We start from the raw sequence: 11,814 nt of genomic DNA, 5'->3' as shown, positions 1-11,814 counted from the left end.
TTCTTGGACTTCCATCTGAAGATCCCTTTCAGTTCCTGACTGAATTCTTGCAGATCTGTAATACTGTTAAGACTAATGGAGTAGATCCTGAAGTCTACAGGCTTATGCTTTTCCCGTTTGCTGTAAGAGACAGAGCTAGAATATGGTTAGACTCTCAACCTAAGGATAGCCTGAACTCTTGGGATAACCTGGTCAAGGCTTTCTTAGCCAAGTTCTTTCCTCCTCAAAAGCTTAGTAAGCTTAGAGTGGATGTTCAAACCTTCAGACAGAAGGAAGGTGAATCCCTCTATGAAGCTTGGGAGAGATACAAGAAATTGACCAAAAAGTGTCCTTCTGACATGCTTTCAGAATGGACCATCCTGGATATATTCTATGATGGTCTGTCTGAGTTATCAAAGATGTCATGGGATACTTCTGCAGGTGGATCCATTCACCTAAAGAAAACGCATGCAGAAGCTTAAGAACTTATTGACATGGTTGCTAACAACCAGTTTATGTACACTTCTGAGAGGAACCCTGTGAGTAATGGGACGCCTCAGAAGAAGAGAGTTCTTGAAATTGATACTCTGAATGCCATATTGGCTTAGAATAAAATATTGACTCAGCAAGTCAATATGATTTCTCAGAGTCTGAGTGGAATGCAAGCTGCATCCAACAATACTCAAGAGGCATCTTCTGAAGAAGAAGCTTATGATCCTGAAAACCCTGCAATAGCAGAGGTGAATTACATGGGTGAACCATATGGAAACACCTATAATTCCTCATGGAGAAATCACCCAAATCTCTCATGGAAGGATCAACAAAAGCCTCAACAAAGCTTTAATAATGGTGGAAGAAACAGGATTAACAATAGTAAACCTTTTCCATCATCCACTCAGCAACAGATAGAGAATTCTGAGCAGAATCCATCTAGCTTAGCAAATTTAGTCTCTGATTTATCTAAGGCCACTCTGTGTTTCATGAATGAAACAAGGTCCTCCATTAGAAATTTGGAGGCACAAGTGGGCCAGCTGAGTAAGAAAATCACTGAAACTCCTCCTAGTACTCTCCCAAGCAATACAGAAGAAAATCCAAAAGGAGAGTGCAAGGCCATTGATATAACCATCATGGCCGAATCCAAGGAGGAAGGAGAGGACGTGAATCCCGAGGAGGAAGACCTCCTGGGACGTCCAGTGATCAATAAGGAGTTCCCCTCTGAGGAACCAAAGGAATCTGAGACTCATTTAGAGACCATGGAGATTCCATTGAACCTCCTTATGCCATTCATGAGCTCTGATGAGTATTCCTCTTCTGAAGAGAATGAGGATGTTATTGAAGAGCAAGTTGCCAAGTTCCTTGGTGCAATCATGAAGCTGAATGCCAATTTATTTGGTAAAGAGACTTGGGAAGATGAACATCCCCTGTTCACCAATGAACTAAATGCATTGGATCAACTGAGATTGCCTTAGAAGAAACAGGATCCTGGAAAGTTCCTAATACCTTGTACCATAGGCACCATGACCTTTGAGAAGGCTCTATGTGACCTTGGGTCAGGAATAAACCTCATGCCACTCTCTGTAATGGAGAAACTGGGAATCTTTGAGGTGCAAGCTGCTAGAATCTCATTAGAGATGGCAGACAATTTAAGAAAAGAGGCTTATGGTCAGGTAGAGGACGTGTTAGTAAAGGTTGGAGGCCTTTACATCCCTGCTGATTTTATAATCCTAGACACTGGGAAGGAAGAGGATGAATCCATCATCCTTGGAAGACCCTTCCTAACCACAGCAGGAGCTGTGATAGATGTTAACAGAGGTGAATTAGTCCTTCAATTGAATGGGGGCTCCCTTGTGTTTAAAGCACAAGGTTATCATCCTGTAAACATGGAAAAGAGGCACGATAAGCTTCTCTCAGTGCAGAGTCAACCAAAGCCCCCACAATCAAACTCTAAGTTTGGTGTTGGGAGGTCTCAGCCAAACTCTAAGTTTGGTGTTGAACTCCCATATCCAAACTCTAAGTTTGGTGTTGGGAAGTCTATAAAATTGACCTGATCACCTGTGTGGCTCCATGAGAGCCCACTGTCAAGCTATTGACATTAAAGAAACGCTTGTTGGGAGGCAATCTAATTTTTATTTATCTAATTTTATTTTTATTTTTATTGTTCTTTCATGTTTTATTAGGTTAATGATCATGTGGAGTCACAAAATAAATAGAAAAATAAAAAACAGAATCAAAAACAGCAGAAGAAAAATCACACCATGGAGGAAGGGCTTACTGGCGTTTAAACGCCAGTAAGGAGCATCTGGCTGGCGTTCAACGCCAGAACAGAGCATGGATCTGGCATTGAACGCCCAAAACAAGCAGCATCCTGGCGTTCAGATGCCAGAAATACACACTGAGGAAAGCTGGTACTGAACGCCAGAAACAAGCATAGAACTGGCGTTCAACGCCAGTAACATGCTGCATCTGGGCGTTGAACGCCCAGAACAAGCACCAATTCGGCGTTTAAACGCCAGAATTGCATGCAAAGGCATTTTACATACCTAATTGGTGCAGGGATGTAATTCCTTGACACCTCAGGATCTGTGGACCCCACAGGATCATCTCAGCATCTGTGGACCCACAAGATCCCCACCTACCTCCACTCATACTCTGCCCTCTTCTCATTTATCCTCTCTTCCCAATAAACACCTTTCCCCAAAACCTTTCACCAATCACCTCAATCTCTCTCTTCCCTATTACCCATTCACCACTCACATCCATCCACTCTTCCCCATAAACCTACCTCATAAACCCTACCTACCTTCAAAATTCAAAATCACTTTCCCACCCAAACCCACCCCATATGGCCGAACCTTAACCCCTCTCCCTTCACTATAAAAACCTCACCATTCTTCTTCATTCTCACACAACAAAACCCTCTCATCCCCTTCTTGGCCGAAACACAACCCTCTCTCCCACTCTTTCATTTCTTCTTCTTCTTCTTCTTCTTCTTTTCTTTCTTCTCTTGCTCGAGGGCGAGCAATATTCTAAGTTTGGTGTGGTAAAAGCAGAAAGCTTTTTGTTTTTCCATTACCATTGATGGCACCTAAGACCGGAGAATCCTCTAGAAAAGGGAAAGGGAAGACAAAAGCTTCCACCTCTGAGTCATGGGAGATGGAAAGATTCATCTCCAAAGCCCATCAAGACCACTTCTATGATGTTGTGGCCAAGAAGAAGGTGATCCCCAAGGTCCCTTTCAAACTCAAGAAAAATGAGTATCTGGAGATCCGACATGAGATCCAAAGAAGAGGTTGAGAAGTTCTAACAAACCCCATCCAACAAGTCAGAATTCTAATGGTTCAAGAATTCTATGCTAATACATGGATCACTAGGAACCATGATCAAAGTAAGAACCCGAACCCAAAGAATTATCTCACCATGGTTCGGGGGAAATACTTAGATTTTAGTCCGGAAAATGTGAGGTTGGCGTTCAACTTGCCAATGATGGAAGAAAACGCACGCCCCTACACAAGGAGAGTCAACTTTGATCAAAGGTTGGACCAAGTCCTCATGGACATATGTGTGGAAGGAGCTCAATGGAAGATTGACTCAAAAGGTAAACCAGTTCAACTGAGAAGACTGGACCTTAAGCCTGTAGCTAGAGGATGGTTGGAAGTTCATTCAACGCTCAATCATTTCCACTAGCAACCGGTCTGAAGTTACTATAGACCGGGCCATCATGATCCATAGCATCATGATTGGAGAAGAGGTGGAGGTTCATGAGATTATACCTCAAGAACTCTACAAGGTGGCTGACAAGTCCTCCACTATGGCAAGGTTAGCTTTTCCTCACCTCATTTGCCATCTATGCAATTCGGCTGGGATTGACATAGAGGGAGATATCCTCATTGATGAGGACAAGCCCATCACAAGAGAGCCTATTCATGGATCTCAAGAGACGCATGAAGAAGCTCATCACCAAGAAATCCCTGAGATGCCTCAAGGGATTCACTTTCCTCCACAGAACTTTTGGGAGCAAATCAACACCTCCCTAGGAGAACTGAGTTCCAACATGGGACAACTAAGGGTGGAACATCAAGAGCACTCAATCATCCTCCATGAAATTAGAGAAGATCAAAGAGCTATGAGGGAGGAGCAACAAAGACAAGGAAGAGACATAGAAGAGCTCAAGGACATCATTGGTTTCTCAAGGAGAAAATGCCACCATCACTAAGGTGGACTCATTCCTTGTTCTTAAATTTTCTGTTTTTCGTTTTCTTATGCTAAATGTTTATCTATGTTTGTGTCTTTATTACATGATCATTAGTATTTAAGTGTCTATGCCTTAAAGTAGTGAATATGAATCCATCACCTCTCTTAAATGAAAAATGTTTTTAATTCAAAAGAACAAGAAGTACAAGAGTTTTGAATTTATCCTTGAACTTAGTTTAATTATATTGATGTGGTGACAATACTTTTTGTTTTTTGAATGAATGCTTGAACAGTGCATATGTCTTTTGAAGTTGTTGTTTAAGAATGTTAAATATGTTGGCTCTTGAAAGAATGATGACAAGGAGACATGTTTTTTGATAATCTGAAAAATCATAAAAATGATTCTTGAAGCAATAAAAAGCAGTGAATACAAAAAGCTTGCAGAAAAAAAATAGCGAAAAAAAAGAGAGAGAAAGAAAAAGAAAAAGCAAGCAGAAAAAGCCAAAAGCTCTTAAAACCAAAAGGCAAGAGCAAAAAGCCAATAGCCCTTAAAACCAAAAGGCAAGGGTAATAAAAAGGATCACAAGGCTTTGAGCATCAGTGGATAGGAGGGCCTAAAGGAATAAAATCCTGGCCTAAGCGGCTAAACCAAGCTGTCCCTAACCATGTGCTTGTAGCGTGAAGGTGTCAAGTGAAAACTTGAGACTGAGCGGTTAAAGTCAAGGTCCAAAGCAAAAGAAGAGTGTGCTTAAGAACCCTGGACACCTCTAATTGGGGACTTTAGCAAAGCTGAGTCACAATCTGAAAAGGTTCACCCAGTTATGTGTCTGTGGCATTTATGTATCCGGTGGTAATACTGGAAAACAAAGTGCTTAGGGCCACGGCCAAGACTCATAAAGTAGCTGTGTTCAAGAATCAACATACTGAACTAGGAGAATCAATAACACAATCTGAACTCTGAGTTCCTATAGATGCCAATCATTCTGAACTTCAATGGATAAAGTGAGATGCCAAAACTATTCAAGAGGCAAAAAGCTACAAGTCCCGCTCATCTAATTGGAGCTATGTTTCATTGATATTTTGGAATTTATAGTATATTCTCTTCTTTTTATCCTATTTGATTTTCAGTTGCTTGGGGACAAGCAACAATTTAAGTTTGGTGTTGTGATGAGCGGATAATTTATACGCTTTTTGGCATTGTTTTTTAATATGTTTTTAGTAGGATCTAGTTACTTTTAGGGATGTTTTCATTAGTTTTTATGTTAAATTCACATTTCTGGAATTTTCTATGAGTTTGTGTGTTTTTCAGTGATTTCAGGTATTTTCTGGCTGAAATTGAGGGACTTGAGCAAAAATCAGATTCAGAGGTTAAAGAAGGACTACTGATGTTGTTGGATTCTGACCTTCCTTCACTCAAAGTGGATTTTCTGGAGCTACAGAACTCAAAATGGCGCGCTTCTAATTGCGTTGGAAAGTAGACATCTAGGGCTTTCCAGCAATATATAATACTTCATACTTTGTCCGAGTTTAGACGATGCAAAAGGGCGTTGAACGCCAGTTCTACGCTGCTGTCTGGAGTTAAACGCCAGAAACACGTCACGAAGCAGAGTTGAACGCCAAAAACACGTTACAACTTGGCGTTCAACTCCAAAAGAAGCCTCTTCACGTGGAAAGCTAAAGCTCAGTCCAAGCACATACCAAGTGGGCCCCGGAAGTGGATTTATGCATCAACTACTTACTTCTGTAAACCCTAGTAGCTAGTTTAGTATAAATAGGACTTTTTACTATTGTATTTGACATCTTTTGGAAGATCCTGGATTGTATTTTTGATCCTGTGATCACGTTTTGGGGTCTGGCCATTCGGCCATGCCTAAACCTTCATCACTTATGTATTTTCAAACGGTAGAGTTTCTGCATTCCATAGATTAAGGTGTGGAGCTCTGCTGTTCCTCAAAGATTAATGCAAAGTACTACTGTTTTTCTATTCAATTCAACTTATTCCGCTTCTAAGATATTCATTCGCACTTCAACCTGAATGTGATGAACGTGACAATCATCATCATTCCCTACGAACGCGTGCCTGACAACCACTTCCGTTCTACCTTAGATTGAATGGGTATCTCTTGGATCTCTTAATCAGAGTCTTCGTGGTATAAGCTAGATTGATGGCGGCATTCATGAGAATCCGAAAAGTCTAAACCTTGTCTGTGGTATTCCGAGTAGGATTCAGGGATTGAATGACTGTGACGAACTTCAAACTCGCGAGTGCTGGGCGTAGTGACAGACGCAAAAGGAGGGTGAATCCTATTCCAGTATGATCGAGAACCTCAGATGATTAGCCGTGCTGTGACAGAGCATTTGGACCATTTTCACAAGAGGATGGGATGCAGCCATTGACCAAGGTGATGCCTCTATATGATTAGCCATGCAGTGACAGCGCATCGGACCATTTTCACAGAGAGGATAAAAAGTAGCCATTGACAACGGTGATGTCCTTACATAAAGCCAGCCATAGAAAGGAGTAAGACTGATTGGATGAAGACAGCGGGAAAGCAGAGATTTAGAGGAACGAAAGCATCTCTATACGCTTATCTAAAATTCTCACCAATGAATTACATAAATATTTCTATCTTTATTTTCTGTTTATTTATTATTATTCGAAAACTCCATAACCATTTGATATCCACCTGACTGAGATTTACAAGGTGACCATAGCTTGCTTCACACCAACAATCTCCGTGGGATCGACCCTTACTCACGTAAGGTTTTATTACTTGGACGACCCAGTGCACTTGCTGGTTAGTTGTATCAAAGTTGTGAATGAAAAACGATTTATTAAGACGTGCGTACCGAGTTTTTGGCGTCGTTGCCTAAGATCACAATTTCGTGCACCAAGTTTTTGGCGCCGTTGCCAGGGATTGTTCGAGTTTGGACAACTGACGGTTCATCTTGTTGCTTAGATTAGGTAATTTTCTTTTTATTTTATTTTCAAAAATTTTTCAAAAATCTTTCAAAAATTTCTCATCTGTTTTCGAAAAAAAAACATTTTTAAATAAATGTTTTCAAAAATATATTTTTCTTCAAAATTTTTAAGAATGAATTCTAGTGTTTCATGATGATTTGTTGAATCCTGGCTGGCTGTAAGCCATGTCTAATCTTTTGGACTGAGGTTTCAACTTATCATCACAAGAGCTTGTTGATCTTCACACACTTAGTTGCTCTATACATGGAAAGTATAAATATCTTCTAAAGCTTGGCTGGCTAGTAAGCCATGCCTAACCCTTAGATTGGAGCTTTAGACTAAGAGTACAAGATTCCTGGAATTCATATTAAAAATTTTGGAATCCTTTTTTTTCTTTTTCACAAATAATTTTCGAAAATACAAAAAAAATCATAAAATCATAAAAATCAAAAATATTTTTTGTTTCTTGTTTGAGTCTTGAGTCAATTTCAAGTTTGGTGTCAATTGCATTTTTTCTAAAAATTCTTTGCATTTTTCAAAAATTCATGCATTCATAGTGTTCTTCATGATCTTCAAGTTGTTTTTGGTAAGTCTTCTTGTTTGATCTTGATGTTTTCTTGTTTTGTGTCTTTCCTTGTTTTTCATATGCATTTTTGCATTCATAGTGTCTGAACATGAAAGATTTCTAAGTTTGGTGTCTTGTATGTCTTCTTTGCATATAAAAATTTTCAAAAATATGTTCTTGATGTTCATCACGATCTTCAAAGTGTTCTTGGTGTTCATCTTGACATTCATAGCATTCTTGCATGCATTCATTGTTTTGATCCAAAATTTTCATGCATTGCATCATTTTCATGTTTTTCTCTCTCATCATTAAAAATTCAAAAATCAAAAAAATTATCTTCCCCTTTTTCTCTCATAAATTTTCGAAAATTTGAGTTGACTTTTTCAAAAATTTTTAAAATTCAATTGTTTCTTATGAGTCAAATCAAATTTTCAATTTAAAAATCTTATCTTTTTTCAAAATCTTTTTCAAAAATCAAAATCTTTTCCAAAAATCAAATCTTTTTCATTTTTCTTAATTTTATCTCATAATTTTCATAAATATCATCAACAATTAATGTTTTGATTCAAAAATTTCAAGTTTGTTACTTACTTGTTAAGAAAGATTCAAACTTTAAATCCTAGAATCATATCTTGTGATTTCTTGTGAATCAAGTCATTAATTGTGATTTTAAAAATCAAATCTTTTTCAAAACTAATTTCAATCAGAACTTTTCAAAATATCTTTTTATCTTATCTTTTTCAAAGTCATATCTTTTTAACATATCTTTTTCAAAATTTGATTTTTAAAAATATCTTTTCTAACTTCTTATCTTCTTATCTTTTCAAAATTGATTTTCAAATCTTTTTCAACTAACTAACTAACTTTTTGTTTGTTTCTTATCTTTTTCAAAACTACCTAACTAACTCTCTCTCTCTAATTTTCGAAAATATCTCCCTCTTTTTCAAAAATTCTTTTTAATTAACTAATTGTTTCAAAATTCAATTTTAATTTATTTCTTCTTTTAATTTTCGAAAATCACTAACCATTTTTCAAAAATAACTTTCGAAAATTCTCTCTCTCACTCATCTCCTTCTATTTATTTATTCATCTACTAACACTCCATCTCACCCAAATTCAAACTATCTCTTCCATCTGTGTTCGAATTTTCCCTTCTTCCCTTCTTCACATTACATTCTTTTCTTCTTCTACTCACACAAGGAAACCTCTATACTTGGGCAAAAAGGATCTCTATTATTATTATTTTCCTGTTCCCTCTTTTTCATACGAGTAGGAGCAAGGATAAGAACATTCTTGTTGAAGCAGATCCAGAACCTGAAAAGACTCTGAAGAGGAAACTAAGAGAAGCTAAATTACAACAAGCCAGCAAGCACCTTTCAGAAATTTTCGAACAGGAAGAGGAGATGGCAGCCAAAAATAATAATAATGCAAGGAGGATGCTTGGTGACTTTACTGCACCTAATTCCATTTTACATGGAAGAAGCATCTCCATCCCTACCATTGGAGCAAACAATTTTGAGCTTAAGCCTCAACTAGTTTCTCTGATGCAACAAAACTGCAAGTTACATGGACTTCCATCTGAAGATCATTTTCAGTTCTTAACTGAATTTTTGTAGATATGTGATATTGTTAAGACTAATGGAGTAGATCCTTAAGTCTACAGGCTCATACTTTTCCCTTTTGCTGTAAGAGACAGAGCTAGAATATAGTTGGATTCTCAATCTAAAGATAGCCTGAACTCTTGGGATAAGCTGGTCAAGGCTTTCTTAGCCAAGTTCTTTCCTCCTCAAAAGCTGAGTAAGCTTAGAGTGGATGTTCAAACTTTTAGACAGAAAGAAGGTGAATCCCTCTATGAAGCTTGGGAGAGATACAAGGAACTGACCAAAAAGTGTCCTTCTGACATGCTTTCAGAATGGACCATCCTGGATATATTCTATGATGGTCTGTCTGAATTAGCTAAGATGTCATTGGATACTTCTGCAGGTGGATCCATTCACCTAAAGAAAACGCCTGCAGAAGCTCAAGAACTCATTGACATGGTTGCTAATAACCAGTTTATGTACACTTCTGAGAGGAATCCTGTGAGTAATGAAACGCCTCAGAAGAAGGGAGTTCATGAAATTGATACTCTGAATGCCATATTGGCTCAGAATAAAATATTGACTCAGCAAGTCAATATGATTTCTCAGAGTCTGAATGGAATGCAAGCTGCATCCAACAGTACTCAAGAGGCATCTTCTGAAGAAGAAGCTTATGATCCTGAGAACCCTGCAATAGCAGAGGTGAAGTACATGGGTGAACCTTATGGAAACACCTATAACCCCTCATGGAGAAATCACCCAAATTTCTCATGGAAGGATCAACAAAAGCCTCAACAAGGCTTTAATAATGGTGGAAGAAACAGGTTTAGCAATAACAAGCCTTTTCCATCATCCACTCAGCAACAGACAGAGAACTCTGAACAAAATACCTCTAATTTAGCAAATTTAATCTCTGATCTGTCCAAGGCCACTGTAAGTTTTATGAATGAAACAAGGTCCTCAATTAGAAATTTGGAGGCACAAGTGGGCCAGCTGAGTAAAAGGATCACTGAAATCCCTTCTAGTACTCTCCCAAGCAATACAAAAGAAAATCCAAAAGGAGAGTGCAAAGCCATTGAAATGACCATCATGGCCGAATCCAAGGAGGAAGGGGAGGACGTGAATCCCAAGTAGGAAGACCTCCTGGGACTTCCTATGATCAATAAGGAGTTTCTCTCTGAGGAACCAAAGGAATCTGAGGCTCATCTAGAGACCATAGAGATTCCATTAAACCTCCTTATGCCATTCATGAGCTCTGATGAATATTCTTCTTCTGAAGAGAATGAGGATGTCACTGAAGAGTAAGTTGCCAAGTACCTTGGTGCAATCATGAAGCTGAATGCCAATCTATTTGGTAAAAAGACTTGGGGAGATGAACCTCCCCTGTTCACCAATGAACTAAATACATTGGATCAACTGAGATTGCCTCAGAAGAAACAGGATCTTGGAAAGTTCCTGATACCTTGTACCATAGGCACCATGACCTTTGAGAAGGCTCTATGTGATTTTGGGTCAGGAATAAACCTCATGCCACTCTCTGTAATGGAGAAACTAGGAATCTTTGAGGTACAAGCTGCTAAAATCTCATTAGAGATGGCAGACAATTCCAGAAAACAGGCTTATGGACAAGTAAGGACATAGTAGTAAAGGTTGAAGGCCTTTGCATCCCTGCTAATTTCATAATCCTAGACACTGGGAAGGATGAGGATGAATCCATCATCCTTGGAAGACCCTTCCTAGCCACAGCAAGAGCTGTGATTCATGTTGACAGAGGTGAACTAGTCCTTCAATTGAATGAGGACTCCCTTGAGTTTAAAACTCAAGGACATCCTTATGTAAACATGGAAAAGAGGCACAATAAGCTTCTCTCAAAATAGAGTCAACCAGAGCCCCCACAGTCAAACTCTAAGTTTGGTGTTGGGAGGCCACAACCAAACTCTAAGTTTGGTGTTGGGAAGTCTCAACAATGCTCTGAACATCTATGAGGCTCCATGAGAGCCCACTGTCAAGCTATTGACATTAAAGAAGCGCTTGTTGGGAGGCAACCCAATTTTTATTTATCTAATTTTAATTTATTTTTATTGTTATTTCATGTTTTATTAGGTTCATGATCATGTGGAGTCACAAAATAAATATAAAAATTGAAAACGGAATAAAAAACAGCAGAAGAAAAATCACACCCTGGAGGAGGATCTCACTGGCGTTTAAACGCCAGTAAGGAGCATCTGTCTGGCGTTCAACGCCAGAACAGAGTATGTTTCTGGCGTTGAACGCCAGAAACAAGCAGCATCCTGGCGTTCAGACGCCAGAAATGCACAGTGAAGAAGAGCTGGCGCTGAACGCCAGAAACAAGCATCTGGCTGGCGTTCAACGCCAGAAATATGCTGCATCTGGGCATTGAACGCCCAGAACAAGCATCAGTTCGGCGTTTAAACGCCAGAATTGCATGCAAAGGCGTTTTACATGCCTAATTGGTGCAGGGATGCAATTCCTTGACTCCTTAGGATCTGTGGACCCCACAGGATCAACTCAGCATC

General features: G+C 39.0%; 2 non-coding genes across 2 annotated transcripts; both read right to left on the bottom strand.

Moving 5' to 3' along the window:
* Nucleotides 1-236: 236 nt before the first annotated feature.
* Nucleotides 237-344, bottom strand: LOC148579765 (small nucleolar RNA R71). Its single transcript, XR_015899479.1, has one exon. It is a non-coding gene; the product is annotated as a small nucleolar RNA R71 (small nucleolar RNA).
* Nucleotides 345-9,496: 9,152 nt separating this feature from the next.
* On the bottom strand, nucleotides 9,497-9,604 carry LOC148579764 (small nucleolar RNA R71). The gene has a single exon (XR_015893976.1). It is a non-coding gene; the product is annotated as a small nucleolar RNA R71 (small nucleolar RNA).
* Between the last annotated feature and the right edge of the window lie 2,210 nt (nucleotides 9,605-11,814).

The sequence above is a fragment of the Arachis ipaensis genome, chromosome B10 (assembly GCF_059453495.1).
Source record: "Arachis ipaensis isolate K30076 ecotype BB chromosome B10, ASM5945349v1, whole genome shotgun sequence".
Taxonomy (NCBI): domain Eukaryota; kingdom Viridiplantae; phylum Streptophyta; class Magnoliopsida; order Fabales; family Fabaceae; genus Arachis; species Arachis ipaensis.
This window is presented reverse-complemented; position numbering and strand designations above follow the sequence as displayed.